The sequence below is a fragment of the Notamacropus eugenii genome, chromosome 1 (assembly GCF_028372415.1).
Source record: "Notamacropus eugenii isolate mMacEug1 chromosome 1, mMacEug1.pri_v2, whole genome shotgun sequence".
Taxonomy (NCBI): Eukaryota; Metazoa; Chordata; class Mammalia; order Diprotodontia; family Macropodidae; genus Notamacropus; species Notamacropus eugenii.
The window spans coordinates 643,103,104-643,126,966 of NC_092872.1; the positions used below are offsets into that span (position 1 = coordinate 643,103,104).

The 23,863-nt window shown below is 38.6% G+C and overlaps 1 long non-coding RNA gene across 1 annotated transcript in view; it reads left to right on the forward strand.

Annotated features, from left to right (window-relative positions):
- The first annotated feature begins 951 nt into the window (after nt 1–951).
- Nucleotides 952–23,863, forward strand: part of LOC140520963 (uncharacterized) — a 74,411-nt gene continuing 51,499 nt past the window's right edge. Inside the window, exon 1 of the long non-coding RNA XR_011972732.1 lies at nt 952–1,993. This is a non-coding gene — a long non-coding RNA (uncharacterized lncRNA). The remainder of the gene's footprint in view (nt 1,994–23,863) is intronic.

The following is a 23,863-nucleotide window of genomic DNA, read 5'->3' on the forward strand; positions in this document are numbered from 1 at the left end:
TTTTGAACTCTGTTCTTAGCCTTCCTGTAAGTTCATGCCTCCTGGGGCCATATGTTTCTGCTACAGGTTGCCATTGACAATGGGTGGGAGAAGAGACAGAAATATACTCCCCTTCCCCACTAGCTGCCACCATGAGAGTATAAATGTGAATCCTCAAGAGCTAAAATCTTCCTCCCAACCAGGACAATTATTTATCCCTAGGAGGTAAGTGCTATTATTATCCTCATTTGCAGAGGAAACTGAGGCAAACAGTGGGTCAGGGTTAGGGTCACACAGCTAGTAGGTGAGGCCAAATTTGAATTTGGGTCTTTCTGACTCCAGACCTAAGGTTCTATCCACTGTTTCACCTAGCTTTCTCATGGTGAAGAAACCCTAAAAAATATAAAACAATGGGGTTAATTCCAGTATTTTACCTATTGAAAAAACTATGAGCTGCATGATCATACAATAAGTTTGTATCACAAGTTATAACAACAAAAAAAAACCCCACATAAACAAAAAACCTAGCTCCAAAGCCGAGGGAGGCTTCCTATGAGGAGAAATAGTATTCAGTCCCTGTCATTTTATGACACTTGGTCCAATATCCTAAGCACACACTTGACCATACCGAAAGAGCCAAACTAGTCAGCTAAACACTTTGTTTCAGTTTGTTGTTCATACTGAGTTCCTGACTTGATGAATTGTTTGGATTCTTGGCCTATCCCACATCTTAATTGACCACCAAAGTGAGCAATCCAGCCCACTAATTGTTGATCCCTTTGGCGTGACAACTTTTCTCTTGTTCTTACTTTCCAGCTTTAGCCCTGGGCTTAAGGCTTTGACCATTACTTGTAACATTCTACCAGTAACTCTGGCGCTTGACCTTGAGTAGTCAAAGCTACATGTATCCACTCTTCCCTTATGCTGATCTGTATAACTCCCGGCCCCCATGTCCTTGACAGGATACCAGGGAGGGCTAAACAGACGAAATAACATGAGTCTGTAGTGGGCCCAGTCAGGACTTTTGTGATTTTCTCTGATGCTGCTCAGAAACAAAAACAAAAATGGAAAAAATAGGTGTTACCTAGGATTGGGGACTGGTTAAAATAGAAACCAAGGAGAAGGAATTCTAGGGTCCTAATAAAGATAATATTAAAATGATTTGCTATGGGGCTCCAGACTGGGTAGAGTGGCAAGTGAAAACAGAAGTCTGATAGACTGAGAAATTAATAATTATATTTCTTCATGGCTAAAAGGAACCATAGAGATTATCTAGTTGCTTCATCTCTACCTCTGGTAATCCCTAACTCCCTTCAGGACTTAACTCAAATGCCATTTTCTGCAGGAGGCTTTTCTAGAATCTCCCCACTGTCTTTTCTTCTAAGTTTCCTTCCATCTACTCAATCCATAACATGTATATGTAATGGGAGACCATAGTGAGAGTCAATGAGCACCCAGTCCTTAAAGCAAGTACAAAATTTAGTACTTGTTGCCAATCTACATGGTGGCTTGGTGAGTGTGCTTCCAGAAGTGTGCGACAGAGTGGACTTTTCCCTACCTGCTTCAGAGCAGGGGTAGACATAGCAGCTGTGGAAGTGGCAGCAGCTTACTGTTTGCTTCATCTCCCCACTGATTCCTATGTGCTGTGAAACACACTCTGCCCCTGCAGCCTCTGTTTCTGTTGTTTCGTTCTTCCTTGGTCTTAAGTGACTACATATCAGAGATGGCATGGACCAGATTACAACTCAGCAAGCTTTCAAAAGAGACTCAGAAGAGCCATCAAAGCTCTCCTCAATATTGGGAGATGGTAACAGCAGCAGCAGCAACAGCCTGTTTGATGGAGCCTAGCAATGAATCAGTCTAACAGCTGAGCCACCGTGTCCTGAAAGCAAGGGAGCAACGTGAAAAATGAAGCAAATTTGGGCAGGAGGGCAATATTATGTAACCATCACCTTAAGTTTGAGTCAACCCTCTCCAGGAATAAGGTGGTAGAGAAAAGTATGTTCCTGGTTTGGTAAGTTGTTATACTTTGATTCTTGCTGTACCTTCACTGTATTCCTCTGTAAATACTAACTGATTGATGTTAATTGGTTAAATGATATTGGAAGATATTAATTGGTGTTTAATATTGGGGGGAAGCACACCAGATGAGGGCTTGTGAGCCATACTCTAGGGATCCAAGCTGGTTGGAATGTAGATTGGGTGAGAGTGGCTGTTCAGCCTTTTATATACACATTCAGTTCCAGTTCAACAGCTAATTAAAGGATTTTGTATCAGCATGCAATAACCATAATGGAAACAATTAAAGAATACCTATGATGCTATGAATCAGAAAGGGAAAAGGCTCTTTTTTTTTTTTTTAACTTTTGAAGTTTACTTTTATAAGCAGGCTGTCCAAGTCTCAGCAATGTTTGGCAACATGCAGAGGAAATTGTCCATGCTCTAAGGACTAAGGTTTCACTGACTGCTGTTATATATACATATACACATGCATATTATACATATACATTTGTGTGTGTATGTGTATATTTTATGTGTATATATATACACATATGTGTATGGATGTATAGATGTATTGTCTTCCCCATTAAAGTATTAGCTTCTGGAGTTTAGGATCTGTTCTTGCTTTCTCTTCATAACTCTAGCACTTACCACAGGCCCTGGCACATAGTAAATTTTTAATACGTACTTGTTTTTGACTGATATAGGAGCCATTTGGGGAGCTCTCATGGGAATAACTAAGTAGGAGAAAAAGAGAGTAGTAGAGGGGAGGTCACTTTCTTTTAAAAATCTACTACATCAGTAAGAAGAGCTTGCCTAACAAGGGAACTACTTTGTCATGTCAAAGCATAAGCCGTTCAGGGTTTAGTTACATTCACCTCTGGAGTCCTTGGAGTTTTCCAGGGAAGCTCTGGCAACACAGTAATGGCCCCTACTGGCACATTTCCGTACATGTGTCAACTCCAGCTATGTAGTCCAATTCCCTCATTTAACAGATGAAGAAACTAAAGACCATAGAGTTTAAATGCCTTGCTCTAGTTCACACATAGGTAGTAAACATTCAAATGCAGGTGTCCTGGCTCTGGATCCAGTGCTCTTTACACCATGCTGCCTTTCAAAATAACAACTCACATTTATAAAGTGCTTTAGTGGATTTTGGCCATAGCAAATCATGAAAAAAAGAAAAATGCAAACTGCTCCTCAGTCTTGTGTAGCCTCCTTTCCCCTCTGTAATACCGACGTTAGTACAGCATAAAAGGTGGCAGGGAGTGCTAAGAAGGATGTGTTTGTAGACCATCCATACTCTAATTTGACTATTGAAATTCTAAGTGTAAGATCCTTGTTCAGTGACTAATCAGAAGATAAACTGCTGAGGAGGTGAATCATATCAATCCTGACATTCTTGCTATAAAAGGAACCAGAAGAAAGAAGAAAATTGCAGCTGAATGGAAGGCTGAGTCATAGGTACTCCTTGGAGAAGCAAGGGAAGGAGTTGATGGAATTTACGTTATCTTATGACCAAAGGCAACAAGAAACATTATTTCATGAGAAATCTGGTCATCTTGTGATTCAGAACTGATGGTAGGTGTCTGAAAAAAGACAACCACGAAAATAATTCCACTTTATGCACCAACATTGGTTGTTGATGATGAGAAGATAAAGAAATTCTGTGAAGAATTTGATAAGACTCTACAAATTAAATCAATGTATATGAATGAGATAAATAATTATTTATCTCTTGTATTAATAACCCATCATTATAGGGAATCCAGGTTTTTTTCCCCCCTTATTATTTCCTTATTTTCTACTAGGTCAAATCATCCTCTGAAGAACAAGATTTATGGTGAGATTGGATTTAACATTGTCCTCAGTTTTGCAGCTGGGGAAGTTTAGTTCTGATTAAAGAGTAAAAAGAATCTAATCTAAGTAAATTCTGGCCCATTGTGTTCCATTCAGGCAACCTATAGGGGCACTCCCGTAGCCCCCACAGATTAGATCCCTTTGTTTAGATTGTCCCAGGCTGCAAGTGGTCTTGGGTAAAGAGAAGTAAGAGTCATGGCCTCAAATGTTAGACTAGCTCCACCTCTCATTATAATATTCACACTCATTAATTAACTAGTCAGTTGATTGGTGCCTGTTGGGAACACCCACTCTTCCAAGAGCATATAGGCATTTGAGAGGCCTCCACAATTCATCTTTGGTTTATAAGAGAAAACCAAATGATCATCCTTTAATTATTTGCTAGCCATAAATAATAAAATGATTCATAATTACCTAGAAATTAGTCCTTGGGACTTTTTACTTGGTGAGCAGTGCAAAGATGGGAAAAGGTGTCAAGAATTATAGATGAAAGCATGGTTTAGGATAAAGGAGTTAGAGAGGTGAAAAAACAACTTATAAAACTACATAACAAAAATTTCACATTTTAATATTACCGTCATGTTAGTCAAGAAATATTATTTACTGAAATGAAAAGTAATTGGCTATTTTTTATTTTAAAAAATATTTTGTTTAAATCAGCCAATATCTACCTTCTCACCTCCCCCCACCAAATAAGAACACAAGAATAAAAAAACCCACTACAGACATGTATAGTCAATCAAAACAAATTTCCACATTGACCATATCCAAAAAAATTTGTTTCATTCTGTATCGTTTATCTCTTTAAGAGGAGATATGTAGCATGTTTCATGAATTCTACTGAATAGAATCCCATCACATTTACATATACCATAATTTGTTCATTCATTCCCCAATTTATGGGCACCTCCTCAGATTCCCATTCTTTGCCGCCTCAAAAAGAGCTGGATGTGGAGCTCCAAATAGGAACTTGAATGGAGAATAAATAGTAATTGTTTCTCTTTTACCCAGGAACCCTGAGGGTCTTCCCTTCCCAGTTTGATTTTTTTTTTTTTATTAAAGGGGTCACTCCTTGAGTAACTTAAAGAAGTCTATTCATTGAATGGGTGTATCTCACTCAAAATGAAAATGTGAATAATACCTTAGCCTAAAAGGGCCAGGGTCTCACAGTGCATCCTGGGCCATCTCTGGTCATCCTGCTGAATATCAAGCCCCTGGATCCAGATGGCTCAGGAGAAGAAAGTGAGACTAGTGACCTTGCACAGCCCTCCCTCACTCAAATCAAAGTCAACTGCAAGTCTTCTCATCATCTTGATGTCATGGTCCTCTTCGAGAACAAAGGACAAAATGCAACAACAACAAGAACAACATATTTTTGCATATCCCAATAGTTTTTGTTTGTTTTACTTAGGACTAATCCCTCCCCTAATCTACTCTTCCTCTATTTCCCCTTCCCCATTCTAACTTTTTCCTCCCATTTCCTTGTTGAGTAAAATGTATTTCTATACCCAATTGTGTGTGTATGTGTATTTTTCCTTTTTGACCAGATGAAATTGAGGTTGAAGTGTCAACTGCTCTCTCCCACCCTTCCTCTTTGTTTGTATAGATGTCTACATGTGCACCCTCATTGTGTGAGAATTTTCCCCAGCTTTCCTTTTCTTATCCCTCCCTGCCCCAGCTCCCAAGTGTATTTCTCTTTCCCTGTCTATTGTTTTCTTAAGATTGTCAAGACACAATAGAACCAATCTCAGATCTTGTCAAATTGGACTCCCACTATGAACTCTGATGATGATAAGGTTCAGAGGGGACATCATCTCCCCATATTTGAATGAAGCAGTTTATCCTTGTTTAGTCCTTTAGTATTGTTCATTCATGTTTACCTGTTTATGTTTTTCTTCACTCCTATATTTGAACTTCAAAGTTTCTCTTCAGCTCTGGTCCTTTTTTATTAGGAATGCATTAAAGGTCTTTTTTTTTTTTTTTAACTTACTTAGTTTTACTGGGTAAGCTATTCTTGACTGTAAGCTCATATCTTTTGTTTTTTAGAATAACATATTCCAAGTTCTTTGCTCATTTATAATTGCAGTTACTAATTGTGTGTGATCCCAACTGTGGCTCTTCAGTACTTAAATTCCTTCTAGTTGCTTGTAATGTTGTTTCTTAGAACTGGAAACTGGATTTTGGCTATGATATTCCTGGGAGTTTTCATTTTGAGACATGTTTAAGGAGGTAACTGGTAGATTCTATTTTTGCTTTGAACTCTAGTACTGAGAGATCTGGGGCAGTTTTCTTGTAAGATTTCTTGAAATATGATGTCTAGGACCTATTTTTTTTGTCATACTTATCTTTTTTTTAAAATTTGTCTTTTTTTAAAAATACTTTTTTCCAATTACATGTAAAAAAATTTTAACATTCATTTTTAGAAATTTTGAGTTCTAAATTCCCTCTCTCACTTCCCTTCCCTTCCTCTTCATTGAGAAGGCAAGCAATTTGTTATAAGTTATATATGTACAGTCATACAAAACATATTTCTGTATTAATCATATTGTGAAAGAAAACAGCTGGTCATGACTTTCAGATAGGACAATGATTCTTACATTTTTTATCCTTGATATGTTTTCTATGTCAATTGTTTTTAATATGAGATACATTTTCTTCTATTTTTTCAGCTTTTTGACTTTTTTTGACAAAGAAAATTTTTTTTTAAGTTTTCAACATTCATTTCCACAAAATTTTGAGTTCCAAATTTTCTCCCCATTTCTCCCCTCCCTCACCCCAAAACGCTGAGCTTTCTCATGACCCCTGTCACCAATCTTCCCTCCCTTCTAATATCCCTCCCTTCCCTTATTCCCATCTTCTCTTTTGTCCTATAGGGCAAGATAAATTTCTATACCCCAATACCTGTATTTCATATTTCCTAGTTGTATGCAAGAACATTACTCAACAGCTGTTCCTAAAATTTTGAGTTTCAACTTCTCTTCCTCCCTCCCCACCCAACTCCATTGGGAAGGCAAGAAATTCAATATAGGCCATATCTGTGTAGTTTTGCAAATGACTTCCATAATAGTCATGTTGTGTAAGACTAACTATATTTCCCTCCATCCTATCCTGCCCCCCATTTCTTCTATTCTCTTTTTTGACCTTTACCCTCCCCAAGAGTATTGACTTCTAATTTTTCCCTCCTCTCATTGCCCTCCATTCCATCATCCCCCCACCCTGTTTATCCCCTTCTCCCTCACTTTCCTGAATTGTAAGATAGGTTTTCATACCAAAATGAGTGTGCATTTTATTCCTTCCTTGAGTTGAACGTAATGAGAGTAAGCTTCATGTTTTTTTCTCTCACCTCTCCCCTTTTTCCCTCCACTGAAAAGTCTTTTACTTGCCTCTTTTATGAGAGATAATTTGCCCCATTCCATAACTCCCTTTCTTCTCCCAATATATTCCTCTCTCACCCCTTAATTTCATTTTTTAAGATATGATCCCATCTTATTCAACTCACCCTGTGCTGTGTGTGTGTGTGTGTGTGTGTGTGTATATGTGTGTATGTGTGTGTGTGTGTGTGTGTAATCCCGCCAACTACCCAGATACTAAAAAAAGTTTCAGGAGTTACAAATATTGTCTTTCCATTTAGGAATATAAACAGTTCAACTTTAGTAAGTCCCTTATGAATTCTCTTTCCTGTTTACCTTTTCATGTTTCTCTTGATTCTTGTGTTTGAAAGTCAAATTTTCTTTTCAGCTCTGGTCTTTTCATCAAGAATGCTTGAAAGTCCTCTATTTCATTGAAAGACCAATTTTTTCCCCTGAAGTATTATACTCAGTTTTGCTAGGTAGGTGATTCTTGGTTTTAGTCCTAGTTCCTTTGACTTCTGGAATATCCTATTCCAAGCCTTCAGTCTCTTAATGTAGAAGCTGCTGGATCCTGTGTTATCCTGATTGTATTTCTACAGTACTCAAATTTTTTCTTTCTAGCTGCTTGCAATATTTTCTCTTTGACCTGGGAACTCTGGAATTTGTCTACAATGTTCCTAGGAGTTTCTTTTTTTGGATCTCTTTCAGGCAGTGATTGGTGGATTCTTTCAATGTTTATTTTGCCCCCTGGTTCTAGAATATCAGGGCAGTTTTCCTTGATAATTTCATGAAAGATGATGTCTAGGCTCTTTTTTTGATCATGGCTTTCAGGTGGTTCCATAATTTTTAAATTGTCTCTCCTGGATCTATTTTCCAGGTCCGTTGTTTTTCCAACTGAGTTCCAAATTTTCTCCCCATTTCTCCCCTGAATGAGATGTTTCACATTATCTTCCATTTTTTCATTCTTTTGGCTTTGTTTTGTGATTACTTGATTTTTCATAAAGTCATTAGCCTCCATCTGTTCCATTCTAATTTTGAAAGAACTATTTTCTTCAGTGAGCTTTTGAACCTCCTTTCCATTTCGCTAATTCTGCTTTTGAAAGCATTCTTCTCATCAATGGCTTTTTGAACCTCTTTTGCCAATTGAGTTAGCCTATTTTTCAAGGTGTTATTTTCTTCAGCATTTTTTGGGACCTCCTTTAGCAAGGTGTTGACTCACTTTTCATGATTTTCTTGCATCTCTCTCATTTCTGTTCCCAGTTTTTCCTTCACCTCTTTAACTTAATTTTCAAAATCCTTTTTGAGCTCTTCTATGGCCTCAGCCCACTGAATATTTATTTTGGATGTTTGGGATACAGAAGCCTTGACTTTGATGTCTTTCCCTGATGGTAAGCATTGTTCTTCCTCATCTAAAAGGAAGGAAGAAGATATCTGTTTACCAAGAAAGTAACCTTTCTATAGTCTTATTTTCCCTCCCTTTTTGGGCATTTTCCCAACCAGTTACTTGACTTTTGGATCCTTTGTCAAGAGTAGGGTATCCTCTGGGGGTCTGTAAGATCTCAGTTCCTCCAAGGTGACACAATCAAGTGTGTACATTGGTCTGGGAAAAAGCAGAAATTTTTGTGCCCAGAATCTGAGTAATAGAGTTTCCTCTCCAAAACCAACTTGCCTCCAGTTCTGCCAAGCCAGCACTGGAAGCTGAGATTCAGATAAGCTGCAGAGGCAGGACTGCCATTCAGTGTGAGATAAAAATCAGCTGCTCAGTGACCCCAGGGGTTTTAAAATCCAACAATGGAAGCGGGCTGATGTAGGGGCTGCCATGGAGGCCACTGTCCACCTGATGCAGTGCCTGGCCAGAGCTGTGGGAAGGCCCCTCTCCCTTCTTGGCCAGCTGAAAAAACCCTCTCATTGACCTTTGGTGCCTGTGGGCTGAGGGATCTGTGTACTGCCACCACCGCGACTGGGTGTTCTGCCCCCAGGTCCACTCACATCCTCCCAGAAGTGCACTCTCAGCCAAGGCTTGGTTGGGCTCTGCTCTGGGTCTGGTGCAACAGACGTTTCCTGTTGGTCCTTCAGGTCACCCTGGGTTGGAAATCTCCTCCACTCTGTTGTTCTGTGGCTTCTGCTGCTATTCACTCCAAAGTTTTGATGAGCCTGAGAGATCTCTCCTTGGTGACTTGCTTCCCAGACCTAGGAAGAGCCCTTCATTCTTCAGTCTTCAGGATATCCAGAAGAGCACCTTTTGACTTTTTTTTCCAATATTCTTGTTGCCATATGGAGTCATTGACTTCTATTTGATCCATTCTAATTTTCAGGGAGTTTGTTGCTTGGACAGGATTTTGTATTTTTTGTGCTAAGATATGAATTCTTTTCCATTTCTTTCTTCTATAGTTCTCATTTATTTTCCAATTGTTTCCTTAAGTGCTCTCATTCCATTTATAATTTTTTTAAGCTATTGCTTCATCTTTTCTAAGAACTCTGGATGGGTATGTGCTTAAGCCATATTTTTCTCCAAAGCTCTGCTTTTAGATAATTCGGAGTCATTCTATTCTTATAGATTTGGGTCTTGAGCTTCTTTGCCACCATAATAGCATTATATGGTGGGGTTCTTTGTTCATTTGTTTGTTCATTCTTCCACCCTACTTCCTGACTTTGCACTTGATGTTAGGGCTGGGCTCTGCAGCACTTATGGAGGGAATGTCTGGGCTAGTTCCATTGCTCTTTCTTGCATTTTGAATGTTGTGTTATTCTGAGATTACAGAGACAGACTGAGGACCTACAAGCTTTCAGTACTCCCATAATAGCCTGATCATATTTCTAAGTGTCCAAATAATGTTACTGTTTCCTTTCAAATTGGTCCTGGATAAAACAAAACTACCTCCAAAATGAACATGTACAAAGTTCATGATCACTACCCAAGTGCATTTCCTATTAAATATTGAGTTCACTTGATGTATTATCTAAAAATTTATGTATTTCTTTTTGTAAAAATTCTTAGAAATGAAAAATAAATCCTAAACAGACCAGTGGATGGCATAAATAATTTATTTCATTATACCTACTCTAATATATACTGTATTTATTGTTAAGAAAAAGTAATGGCACGTAGTCATTGCTTTTTCCATGATGATAAGATAATTATTTCAATACATTGCTCAATGCCTAACTAACTGGTGATTCATTAAGGAAAATTTCAAGTTTGTTATAAATATGAAAAGAAAATTGCAATATAGTGAGATTTTATAGATATAAACCAAAAGCCAGGCCTTCATCTATACTCAGTTTGTAAGCCTAAGTCTATTATTAAATTGATGCCTGAAGGAAAATATATAATAAGAAAGCTACTACTCTAGATGTACCATTCAACACAACTAGTTAAACATCTTTCAGAAATGGAAGGAGCATATGGACAGAGTCAGCGACTTATGAAAATTATGTTTTCAAAAGATACGTGGGTGTGTACCTGCTACACTAATTCCCATGGGAAAGTAGTAAGAAATTTCCTTTTCAGTGAAATGCAAATGAAATGTTGGTATGATTTGTATTTAACTGGGTACCAATAAAGTTCTATGGTATAATATTACCTGTTCATATGCTGATAGGATTTTAACCAGTCACCAATGTCTACCGTCTATTGAAATGTGCCATAGCAGCACTAACAAACAGATCAGAGGATTCTCTCACAGTTCTCTTTTTTCCACAAAGATAATCTACTATAGTTATCTGGTTTTCATAATGCTTAAAGTCCAACAATAAAATATTTCAGTTTTTACCATTATCTCACATTGGAGTTATCAATCTTTTGTAGATTGTATCCCTTTTGAAGCTATGGAATCATTAAGATGTAACAATATAACAGGGATATTCTCGTTTCTGTTACTTTTGTGTGACAAGTAAAATAAAGTTTCAAATTTGAGAATCCTTATTACAGAGGAGAATCTTCTGATATACTACTAGAAAAACATCAACCATAATTCTGAACTGTTCCAGCAACTTGTAGTTCAGTAAATTAGCCTTTATATCTATTATAAATAAAAATGTTCATATATTTTGTATGTAAAACAATATAACATAATTGTTATGATTAAAATAAGTATGTTTTCAACAAGCTAATGTTCCTATGTTTATTATATTTCTAAGTAACTGTAGGAATGATATAAACAATTGAACTTAAAGATATTACTTTAAAAATTAATGTTTTGGGATACATAAATATTTAGGTGGCATGGTACAATGGGTAGAACACTGACTCCGGAGTCAGACAAAATTCTATTCAGAAGCCTAGGGTTCAAATCTTCCCTGGGATAAATTATCTATGTAACCTTGGACAAGGTAACTAACTTCCCTGAGCTTTAGTTTCTTTGTAAAATGAAGAGGAGATGACTTCTGAGGAGATGACTTCTGTAGGTCTACACGTATGATTCTGTTATTTTCTATCTCCTAATTCTTTTTCAGCATCTCAAATTCAAAACACCCCTAAGTAAGCTTACTATCTTTCTATTTAAACCACTTCATCCTTCTGACTTTATTACTTTGAAAACATTTTTGGGTTTCATCCAGGATGTATTATGCATGCCCTATGCATTTTCAAGGATCGACTGAGATATTCTCATCTGGGCTATATTTTGGATGCCCTATGTATTTGTGGGTATACAATGGAGAGATTCCCATCCAGGATTCTTTATTCTGTATATGTCATATTGCAGGGATCCACTGCAAAAAAATTTAGTATTTTTTCTTTTGTTTTCAGACTAATTAGTTTTCTGATATGTTTTATTTATATATCTGACCATTTGTTTTGAAATAAATTTTGAATGACAGAATGCTTAAATGGCGAAATCTGTTGAATTACTGTGTCTATTGGAAGCTAATATGAACAATATGGAAATTGCATCCCTAGAATTCTGTTGCCTAGCAATACACTGAGAGTCAAACAGAAGACTCCTGATTAAAGGCATGCCTCGGAAATCTTTGTGGACTATATTCGAAACTATATATTGCTGAGATCTATTAGGGAAATTCTGTGTACACTTTCTGTTGCAAGGATCCATTGGAGAAATTCTTTTGGGGGCTTATATTTGGAATGCCATAGGATTTTACAGGTATCCATGGGAGAAATTCATAGATTGCTAAAAAGACCCATGGAGAAATTTTCACCCAGGGCTCCCCCAAGGTTTCTCACATGAAGGTGAGGTGATAATTTTTAATTGGCTTCAGCTTCCCAGTCCCCTTTGGGAGAGCCCCACAAGCTCTGGGAGCTTATCTGGGAGTTGATTTTCCCTCAAAGAAGTGAAGCTTGGCTTTTCTTCCCTTTTCTTTATTGGGTTGAAGCAGAGCTTTCCATGTACCAAGACAGGCAATAATCTATAAGAATTTTATAAAATGTTCTAGTCAGTTCCATTCATACTTCACATTCCAACTTAACTAGCTTCTTGCCATCTACCATCATATGGATTTTGCCATGTCTTTTGCCACCCCACCCTCCTTAACTCTTTGGCTCTGGAACCATAATCATATCAATACTGCCATTGCTGCTAGTTAGAGTATGTCAATCAACTCTTCTGTTGCTCCACTCACTATCCCTGTAACTTCCCAAACCAAAATAATCCTTCTTACCCACCATTCTCCTATATATATATATATATATATATATATATATATATATATATATATATATATATATATTGGCTTTTTCTGTTAGAATATGTTACTTAAAGACAGACTGCCATTTGTGTTGCCAATATATCACTTGATGAATATTTTATTATTCATTCAGTTATACCAATATTCAGCCAATTTCCAGTATTCAAAATCTCAGGGTTATTTATTAACTAATGTCTATATGGTATAGTGAAAGAGTAATAAATTTGGAATTATTTTTTTAAATTAATTTATTTATTTAACTTTTCAACATTCATTTCCACAAAATTTTGGGTTCCAAATTTTCTCCCCATTTCTCCCCTCCTCCCACCCCAAAACACCGAGCATTCTAATTGCCCCTATCACCAATCTGCCCTCTCTTCTAACATCCCTCCCTTCCCTTATCCCCATCTTCTCTTTTGTCCTGTAGGGCAAGATAACTTTCTATACTCCATTATCTGTATTTCTATTTCCTAGTTGCAAGAACAATACTCAACAGTTGTTCCTAAAACTTTGAGTTCCAACTTCTCCCCACCCTCCCTCCCCACCCATTCCCTTTGGGAAGGCAGGTAATTCAATATAGGTCATATCTGTGTAGTTTTGCAAATGACTTTCATAATAGTTGTGTTGTGTATGACTAACTATAATTCCCTCCATCCTATCCTGCCCCCCATTGCTTCTATTCTCTCTTTTGATCCTGTCCCTCCCCAAGAGTGTTGACTTCAAATTGCTCCCTCTTCGCACTGCCCTCCCTTCTATCATCCCCCCCACCCTGCTGATCCCCTTCTCCCCCACTTTCCTGTATTGTAAGATAGGTTTTCATACCAAAATGAGTGTGCATTTTATTCCTTCCTTTAGTCGAATGTGAGGAAAGTAAGCTTCATGTTTTTTCTCTTACCTCCCCTCTTTTTCCCTCCACTGAAAAATCTTTTATTTGCCTCTTTTATGAGAGATAACCTGCCCCATTCCATTTCTTCCTTTCTCCTCCTAATATATTTCTCTCTCACCACTTAATTTAATTTTTTTAAGATATGATCCCATCCTATTCAATTCACTCTGTGCTCTCTGTCTCTCTGTCTTTCTCTGTGTCTGTGTCTGTGTGCGCGTGTATGTATAATCCCACCAACCAGTCAGATACTGAAAAAAGTTTCAAGAGTTACAAATATTGTCTTTCCATGTAGAAATGTAAACAGTTCAACTTTAGTAAGTCCCTTATGATTTCTCTTTCCTGTTTACCCTTTCATGCTTCTCTTGATTCTTGTGTTTGAACGTCAAATTTTCTTTTCAACTCTGGTCTTTTCATCAAGAATGCTTGAAAGTTCTCTATTTCATTGAAAGACCAATTTTTCCCCTGAAGTATTATACTCAGTTTTGCTGGGTAGGTGATTCTTGGTTTTAGTCCTAGTTCCTTTGACTTCTGGAATATCATATTCCACGCCCTTATATCCCTTAAAGTAGAAGCTGCTGGATCCTGTGTTATCTTGATTGTATTTCCACAATACTCAAATTGTTTCTTTCTAGCTGCTTGCAATATTTTCTCCTTGACCTGGGAACTCTGGAATTTGGCCACAATATTCCTAGGAGTTTCTCTTTTTGGATCTCTTTCAGGCAGTGATCGGTGGATTCTTTCAATACTTATTTTGCCCTCTGGTTCTAGAATGTCAGGGTAGTTTTCCTTGATGATTTCATGAAAGATGATGTCTAGGCTCTTTTTTTGATCATGGCTTTCAGGTAGGCCCATAATTTTTAAATTGTCTCTCCTGGATCTATTCTCCAGGTCAGTTGTTTTTCCAGTGAGATATTTCACATTATCTTCCATTTTTCATTCTTTTGGTTTTGTTTTGTGATTTCTTGGTTTCTCATAAAGTCATTAGCCTCCATCTGTTCCATTCTAATTTTGAAAGAACTATTTTCTTCCGTGAGCTTTTGAATGTCCTTTTCCATTTGGCTAATTCTGCTTTGAAAGCATTCCTCTCCTCATTGGCTTTTTGAACCTCTTTTGCCACTTGAGTTAGCCTATTTTTCAAGGTGTTATTTTCTTCAGAATTTTTTTGGGTCTCCTTTAGCAGGGTGTTTACTTGTTTTTCATGCTTTGCTTGCATGTCACTCATTTCTCTTCCCAGTTTTTCCTTCACTTCTCCAACTGGATTTTCAAAATCCTTTTTGAGCTCTTCCATGGCCTGAGCCCATTGAGTGGGCTGGGATACAGAAGCCTTGATTTCTGTGTCTTTCCCTGATGGTAAGCATTGTTCTTCCTCATCAGAAAGGAAGGGAGGAAATGCCTGTTCACCAAGAAAGCAACCTTCTATAGTCTTATTTTTTTTCCCTTTTCTGGGCATTTTCCCAGCCAGTGACTTGACTTCTGAGTGTCCTCTCCACCCCCACCTCACCTCCAGATCCGCCCAGCCAGCACTTGGGGTCTGAGATTCAAATGCTGCTTCCCAGCCTCAGGGCTTTGGGCAGGGGCGGGGCTGCTATTCAGTGTGAGATTAAGTTTAGGTGCTCAGGTCAGGGCAGGGCTGCCTCACGGGCTCAGTTCCCTCAGGGGGTTTATGCAGAGACCTTCAACAATGGATCTGGCCTCCTGCCTGCTTGGGGAGCCCTGGTCTGCTCCCGCCTCCGCTGCTGCCTCCTGAGGGGGCCTGAGTTATGGGGGTACCCCACACCCCTCTTGACCCACCGAAGAGACCCTCTCACAGACCCTTGTCACCTGTGGGTGGGGGACCCACATGGCCACTGGAGATTCTGTCCCTGAAGCCTGCTCGGATCCGCTCCTTTCCGCGCCGTGCTGTGCCGCCAAGGCAGGGTTGGGCTCTGCTCCAGGTCCGGGGCGCGAGGGACCTTTTGTGAGAGGTTTTCAGGCTCTCTGGAGCAGAAATCTCCTCCACTCCGTTGTTCTGTGGCTTCTGCTGCTCCAGAATTCGCCAGTGGTTCTTTTTTTACAGCTATTTTATGGGCAGTGGGTTTGGTGGTAGTGTATGTGCGTCTTTCTACTCTGACATCTTGGCTCTGCCCCCTCTCTTTAGTCTTTGATTGTTTCTTTCCCAGCCACCTAAAAATATTCCAAACTACCCCCATCCTTAAAATACCTTCATTAAATCCTGCCATCTCCATTAGCCATTTTTCAATATCTTTCCTCACTTAAACTCCTTGAAAAATCCATTTACATTTAGTTCCTCCATTTCCTCTCTTACTCTTTTCTAAACCATATGAAATCTGGCTTACAACTTCATTGTGCAGTCAGTCATCAAGCATTTATTAAGTATTTACTATATGCCAAGCACTGTGCTAAGCAATGAGGATACAAAGAAAGCCCAAAATGCTCTCTCTGCCCTTAAGAAACTCACATTCTAACCGAGGAAACAACATACAAATAGCTACGTCCAATATATTGGTTGGTTGTTGTCCTTCGTTCTCGAAGAGAACCAAAATGACATCACCATGATAAAGTGAAGTTTCAGTGTGTCCAACTATGGCTGATCAGACCAATATGAGCTCAGAATGCTCTATCACAGATTGGGCACAGATAATCTGTGTCAATATTTGGGGTGTTTTCTCCAAATTTGTGCATCCTACATTGCCTTTGTGCTGTCTCAATTCTGCTTTGCTCATAGAGCACAGCATCTTTTCTGATGTGGGCATGCCATACTGAGCAGTCCTGTGCCAGTGTGCCCATGTTCCACAATCAAATCCAAAGTTCTTGAGAGAGACCTTGAGAGTGTCCTTGTGTCACTTCTTCTGACCACCATGTGATCTCCTGCCCCATGTGAGTTCTCCATAAAATAGTCTTTTTGGCAAGTGTATATTTTGCATTCAAACAACATGACCAGCCCATTGAAGCTGCACTCTGTGAAGCATCGTTTGAATGCTTGGCAGTTCAGCTTGAGCAAGGACTTCAGGGTCTGGTACCTTATCCTGCCAGGTGATCCTCAGAATCTTCCTAAGACAGTTCAAAAGGAAGCAATTCAGTTTCCTGGCATGGTGCTGGTAGACTATCCATGTTTCGCAGGGATACAGCAATGAAGTCAGCACAACAGCTCTGTGGACCTTCAGTTTGGTAGTCAGTCTAATACTTCTTCTTTCCCAAACTTTTCTTTGGAGCCTAACACTGAGCTAGCTCTGACAATGCATACATCAACATCATTGTCAGTGTGTACATCCTTGGAAAGTATACTACCAAGGTAAGTGAACTTATCCACAGCATTCAAAACTTCTCCATTTGTTGTAACCAAATGGTGTAACCAATGGTTCCATGTATAGATGGTGGTGGCTGATGGAGCACCTGTGGTTTTGGTTTTTTTTTTGGTGTTAATTATTAGGCCAAAATTAGCATAGGCAGCAGAGAATTGATTCATCCTTTGTTGCATCTCAGCTTCAGAGGCTGCATTGAGTGCACAATCATCTGCAAACAGAAGATCATGCACCAACACTCCCTCCACTTTGGTCTTGGCTTGTAGCCTTTTCAAATTGAAGCACTTATCATCAGTATGGTAGTTGACCTTGATGCCATGTTCATCCTCATTGAAAGCATTTGACAACATGGCTGAAAACATCATGCTAAAAAGCATGGAGCAAGCACACAGCCCTGTGTCACTCCATTGGTGACTGGGAAGGCATGAGAGCATTGTCCATTATCCAGAACCCAGGCAAACATGCCATCATGAAATTGAAATACAATGCTGATGAACTTCTCTGGACAACCTTCACTTGGAAGATGGTTGTCTACTTGAGAGCCAGTGTGGCTTCAGAAAGGGCCAAGGAACAGTTGATATGGTATTTGCTGCCTGATGACTCCAGGAGAAACACCAGGAGCAGAACAGAGGTCTGTATACAACATTTGTAGATCTGATCAAGGCCCTTGACACTGTTAGTCAAGAGGGCTTATGGAAAATTATGTCAAAATTTGGTTGCCCAGAGAACTTCATCCATCATATATACAGTAATTGGAATAAAATCTCAGAGGGAAAGGGGAAGCAGGGATGTAGCAAACATGAGAGTAGAGGGGAGGGGAAGGAAAGGGGAGAGAATTAGTAAAAGAATTTTGCAGAAGTCAGAATTTGAGCAAAGTCTTTAAAAGAAGCTAGGGAAACCCAGAAGTACAGGTGAGAAGGACAGCATTGCAGGTATTGGGATAGCTAGATAAAAGGCAAGTGTAAGGAACACAGTAAGTAAGCCAGTTTAGCTGGATTATATGGAGTGTGTAGAGAGGAATAAAGTGAAAGAAGATGAAAACTGTAAGAAGAGACCAGGTAATGAAGGGCCTTCAGTGTCAGAAAGAGGCCTTTCTATTTGATCCTGGAAGTAATAGGGAGCTACTGAAGTATGTTGAGTAAGGGCTCAGTTGGTCAAAACCTTAGAATCGCTCTGGCAGTTTAGTGGAGAACCCATTAGAGTCAGAAGAGACTTCAAGCAGGGAGACTAACAAAAAGGCATTTATAATAGTCTAATTGTGAGGTGATGAGGATCTGCACCAAAGTGGGGGCTGTTTGAGTGAAAGGGAGATGTATGGGAGATGTTGTGAAGATAGAAATCATCAAATTTGAGAACAACTGGCTATGTGGAGTGAGTGTGAGTAAGGTGTTGAAGATGACATGGAGATTGTGACCCTGTTTTTTTACTGGAGGATGCTGGGGACCCTAAAAATATTAGGAAAGTTGAAAAGAAGAGAGAGTTTGAGAGAAAGATTAATTCAGACCAAAAAAAAAAAAAAGGAATTGTCAAATTGTCATTCTTTTTATCTAGAGGAAATTACAAACTTGCCTGTTATTACTAATCCTTTTATTAAACTGATTTAACATTAAATACAGTTTCTATATTTATTCTATTAAATGGATCTTTAACACTTGACTCAAGGTGCCCATCTTGGTCAAAAAGAGGAGATTCTCCTTGGGATCATATATTTCTATTCTCTACTCCCCTTTCCATTTTCTTTTTTACATTATTTAGCTATAACTTTAAGCATTTTAGCCAATATTACTTTAGTTATTTTTATTCTCTTATCCTCTAGCATTTAGATAACAACTAGTTAATCATAGTTTTAGAATATGGATTGTTCTCAGCACTTAGTTTTTCAGCTTGGTTCTTCCAAAAGCTTTTTTTCATATGTATATACATTTTTAATGAATTCTTTAAAGTCCTTTTGATTTGATTCTCCTTTTCCATCTAACAGTATACCTATATATATATGCTGAAAAACTGATTCTGGGGTGATAGCCTATATTTTATAATTTTATCTATCTTATCTATCTTTATCAACTCAATAGGATAATAGGATGGTAGATTGCTTACAATTTTAACCAAATAACAAACAGTAAACCCAGCTCATTGTTTAGAGGTATAGTAGTTTCCTAATGATAAAAGCAAAACTTAATTTGGAGTCAGAGGACCTGGTTTCAAATTTTGATTTTACTATTGTAATCTTTGGGATGTCAGTTTCCTCAACTGTAAAATGAGGGGGCTAGACTAGATGACCTCTTAGGTACCTTCCATTGTTAAATCTATGATCCTAAAGCCACACTCCTCTCCTTGGCATTCAGTTCAGGTAGGCAGCCTGGGTTTGAAGCTTATAGAAGGCTTTCTGAGAAATTAGCTATGCAGCTATGAGGTCCAGAAGATAAAACACTGGGCCTGGAATTAGGAAGACCCAAGTTCAAATCCAACTTCAGACACTCATCAGCTGTGTCACCCTGGACAAGCCACTTAACCTATTTGCGTCAGTTTTCTTAATTATAAAATGAGGATAATATTAGCACCTACCTTGTAGGGTTGTTGTGAGATAATATTCATATAAACATTAATAACAAAACAAGACACTTAGCACAGTAGGGCTATATACATACATGGTAGGTGCTATATAAATGCTAGCTATTATTGTCAGTTATTATTATAAACTTCTCTCTCTATAGTCTCAAATCCTCTCACCGACCATTTTCTCTTGCAAATTTCTCCCTCAGATCATTCCCAACCTGTTTATAATCTTCATCCTCTCCTACTAGTCCCTTCCCTATTGCCTTCAAACATGCTCAAGTCTACCTTATCCTTAAAAAACCTTTGATAGGCTCTACTATCCCTTCCAGCTATTCTTTTTTCAGCCAAACTCCTAGAAAAAACTGTCTCTACTTATTGCCTCTTCTTCTCAACCTTTTACAATCTGACTTCTGGCTTCATTTAAAATGTGTTGCCTTCATTCATTAGATTGTAAGCTCCTTGAAGGTAGGAACTGCCTTAGGCCTTCCTTTGTATCCCCAGCACTTAGCACAGAGTCAGCATGTGATTGGCTTAATAGACATTTGTTGACTCTGACTTAAATGAAACACTCAAAAAAATATTTAAAAAAAATTTTTAAGGCCCAGCTAGATGGTTCAGTGGATAAAACACTGGCCCTGGAGCCAAGAGGACCTGAGTTTAAATCTGACCTCAGATACTTACTAGCTATGTGATCCCTGGCAAGTTGCATAAACTCAAATGCCTTGAAAAAATTAAAAGTTAAATGAAACTGATGTCTTCAAAATTACCTTCTCTTTGTAACACTGGTGAATGTTATAGTGGATGACAGAGTTAGTTGACTGGCCAGCTCTCAGTCCTTTTGGCTCTTTCCTCCTAGATGGACAGGGGCAAAATTCAGTCTTTCCTAGACAATTCCAATCTACTGTCTGTGTAAGAGAAGGTATACTTTAGGTGTGATCATTTCTCTATCACCCTTTCCCCTATCCCCTCCTTCTCCTGAGATATCATCAGCCACATATTACAACAATTAGCTAGGTTGTTTGTTTGTTTGTTTGTTTTTAGCTTAGGGACAATATGATAGCATCCAAGACCACCTATTTCCTTTCTCTATTTTATGGAATTTAAATCAAACGGTCCCTGGAGAAGTCTTTCAGTTTCTTTGGGGAGCCTTAGGGCTATCCTAGAATGGACTTGTGTACTCATAGGAGCCCTAGAACTGATCTACTGAAAATCTTCTAGATTGTGGACAACACAGGATATATACAAGAGGTCCAGAAGATGTCTCCTTGGCTCAGTTAGGACTATCTTCAACATGGACACTAATGGACGAATCTCCAAGTATAGGGACAAAAGAACTAATGTTTAGTTCTGACTTAACCAGTGACAATTTGGACTGAATCACTTTCCTAATCTTTATTTTCATCAGTAGTATGAAGATGTTTGACTAAATGATTGTTTAAAGTTTCTTCTAGATCTAAAATTTTATGGCTTTATCGTCCTAAAATGCCATTTTTCTTCCTGTTCAATTCTTCGTCTCTTCTTCTATCACCTATAGGCTTTGTAGGAATTAGCTGTAATTTTGTAGGAAACATCTCTGATGTGGTCCCCTGGTTCACCTCCTAGTCAATGTCCCTTGGAAACTCAGCAGTTAAATTGCACAATTTAAAAGATGTTGTCGTAGGTAAGTTTCAGTAATTATGCTAAGCTGGATACCGACATAAGCAAAGCCTCTGCAGAAGTCTGCTTTTTTCCCAATACATCTCTAGGAGCAGAGGGACTCTACCTACCCTGGGATAGTATGCTTACACATACACTGTAGGGATATCTCTGAGGTGCATGTTTTTGAAGAAATGTCTTTGAAGCTCAGAGAAGAGGAGAAACAAAGAGGGAAAAAGTTAAATGGCTGCTGAGCTCAGGAACTCCCACCTACTTCTATCTGCCCTATGCTGTGATTTACGGACATTGAAGTGTTCTCTAACTCTTCTGTGATCCAAGACTTTGGGATTCCGCACAGTCATATCCTGCTGACCCTCAGAAAGAATGGTTACCTTTATTGAGAATAGAGGAGACAGATTCCTAAAGATTCAGTGAATTTGTGGTAAGCAGCAACCCTTTGTGGTTATTAAGAGAGCATATTTTGTGGTCATCTGAGGGGCAATTTATTGCTCTCTCACAGCAGGTACAAGCTGGTAGAAGCTGGACTCACAAACTTCTGGGCCAGAATTGGGGTTTAGGATGGTGATTGCGGGGTGGTATGCTTTGGGAATTATAGTATTTCAATAACTTGCTGTTACTGTAGTTTCTTGATTTTATCCTGTATTTCTATCTTAAGTAAATTGTCTTTCATTACTACAATGTGATATCATTATAGCTACTGGTCATGCAAAAGAAATTCACATGGAATTGGGGGCTCAGAAAATTAACTAGAATAGATATGAACCGAAAACTGATCCTTGGAGACCTATACGTAACACTGGACTGATACACTTAATAAACATTTCATTATATTTCAACGCTAACACGTGTCTTCTGTTTGTTGCCTGGAAATAGTTCCCAATAGCAACAATGTATCACAGGTCAGAGCCTTCTCCAGTCATCAAGGTCAGCAGGTGGTTGGTGAGGGAGGGAGTGGAAACTAGTACAAAACTAAAGTATTTTTGCCAAAGTAGGTAAATTCAAGCAGGCACAAGAATTTTGAGGTGCCTAGAAAAGAGCTGCCTAAAAATCCTTCACAGGCTAATGAAGCCAGAGACATGAAAAGCACAGGTGTACAAACAGTGGCTTCACTCTCTTTTATCAACCAATCAATATGCATTTACTAAGGGTCATCTGTGTGCCAGACCCTATACAAAGAGCTGGGGATACAAAATGAGGCAAAAGATAGTCCCTGCCCCCAAGGAACTTATTATCTAAACCCTCAGTAGTATGGCTTCCAAATTCAACATTCACCTGACTTTATTCAACTGAAACTTCTCTTTCCAATGATCTCTTAATTACCAAATCTAAATAATTTAATCACCAGTCTAACTAAGCGTTTTCTCAGTTTTTATTCTTCTTGGTCTTTGTAACTTCTGTGTGATCACCCTCTTCCCTGGATACTCTTTTCTTTCCAGGTTTGCTTTTTTTAAAATAACACTATAGTCTCCTGGTTCTCCTCCTACCTGTCTGACTGTTCCTTCTCAATCTCCTTCGCTGCATCTTTTTTCCAGGTTGCACCTATTAATTGTGGATATCCCCCATGGCTCTGTTCTCGGCCTCTTCTTCAGCTCTGCTGTTTCATTACTGATCTCATTAGTTCTCGTGGATTCATTATCATTTAAATGCAGATGATTCTCATATCTGCTTATCCAGACTTAACTTTTCTTCTGACCTCTAGTCTGAAGCCACTAACTGTCTATTGGACATCTTCAACTGGATGTGTTGCAGATAATCTAAAACTCAGCATATTTAAAACAGAATTCATTATCTTTCTCTAAAATGTTTCCCTCTTTTCAACTTCCCTTTTAGCGTCAGGAACATACTACCTCCTCTCAATCATCCAGGCTAACAGCCTCCATTTCATCCTCAACTATTCAGGCCTACAATATCCAATCTGTTGCCAAATCTTGTTTTTACTTTCACATCACTAGTGTATGTTCCTTCCCTTCACTCAAATAGCTACCTTATTGTTGCAAGACTTTGTCTACTAATGTCTGGTCTATTGCCAGCGTTCTGGATGGCTCCTTGCACCAAGTCTCCAACATATCCTCCACTCAGCTGCCAAAGTGATATTCTTAAAGTGCAGGTCTGACCATATTACTCTTTCCTCAGTAAACTTCCTTTTACTTTGAGGAGCAAATATAAAAATTTTTTTTTTACTTTTAAAGCCCTTCGTAACTCTGTTTCTTTCTACCTTTCTAGGCTTCTTGTACTTCCCTTTAAATACTCTATGATTCAGTGACACTGGAATGAATACTTGCTGTTCCTTTCTCAAGACACTACTATATCACCCAATTCTATGCCTTTTTAAAGACTGTTTCCTACCCTGGTAATGCTGTTCCCTCTCACCTCTGCCTCCTGGCTTTCTTCAAGACTCAGTTTCGAATCCCACCTTCTCTAGTGCCTTCCCTCTGAAATGAACTTTTATTTACACTGTGTATGTCTTATACATACAGAGTTGCTTGCTTGTTAGAAAATGAGCTCCTTGAAGTCAGGGGCCAAGTTTTTTTCCTTTCTTTGCTTCCCCAGCACTTAATACAGTGCCTAGTATATATTAAGTACTCAGTAAATGCTCATTGACCACTTTGTTGACCTTAATAATAATAGTA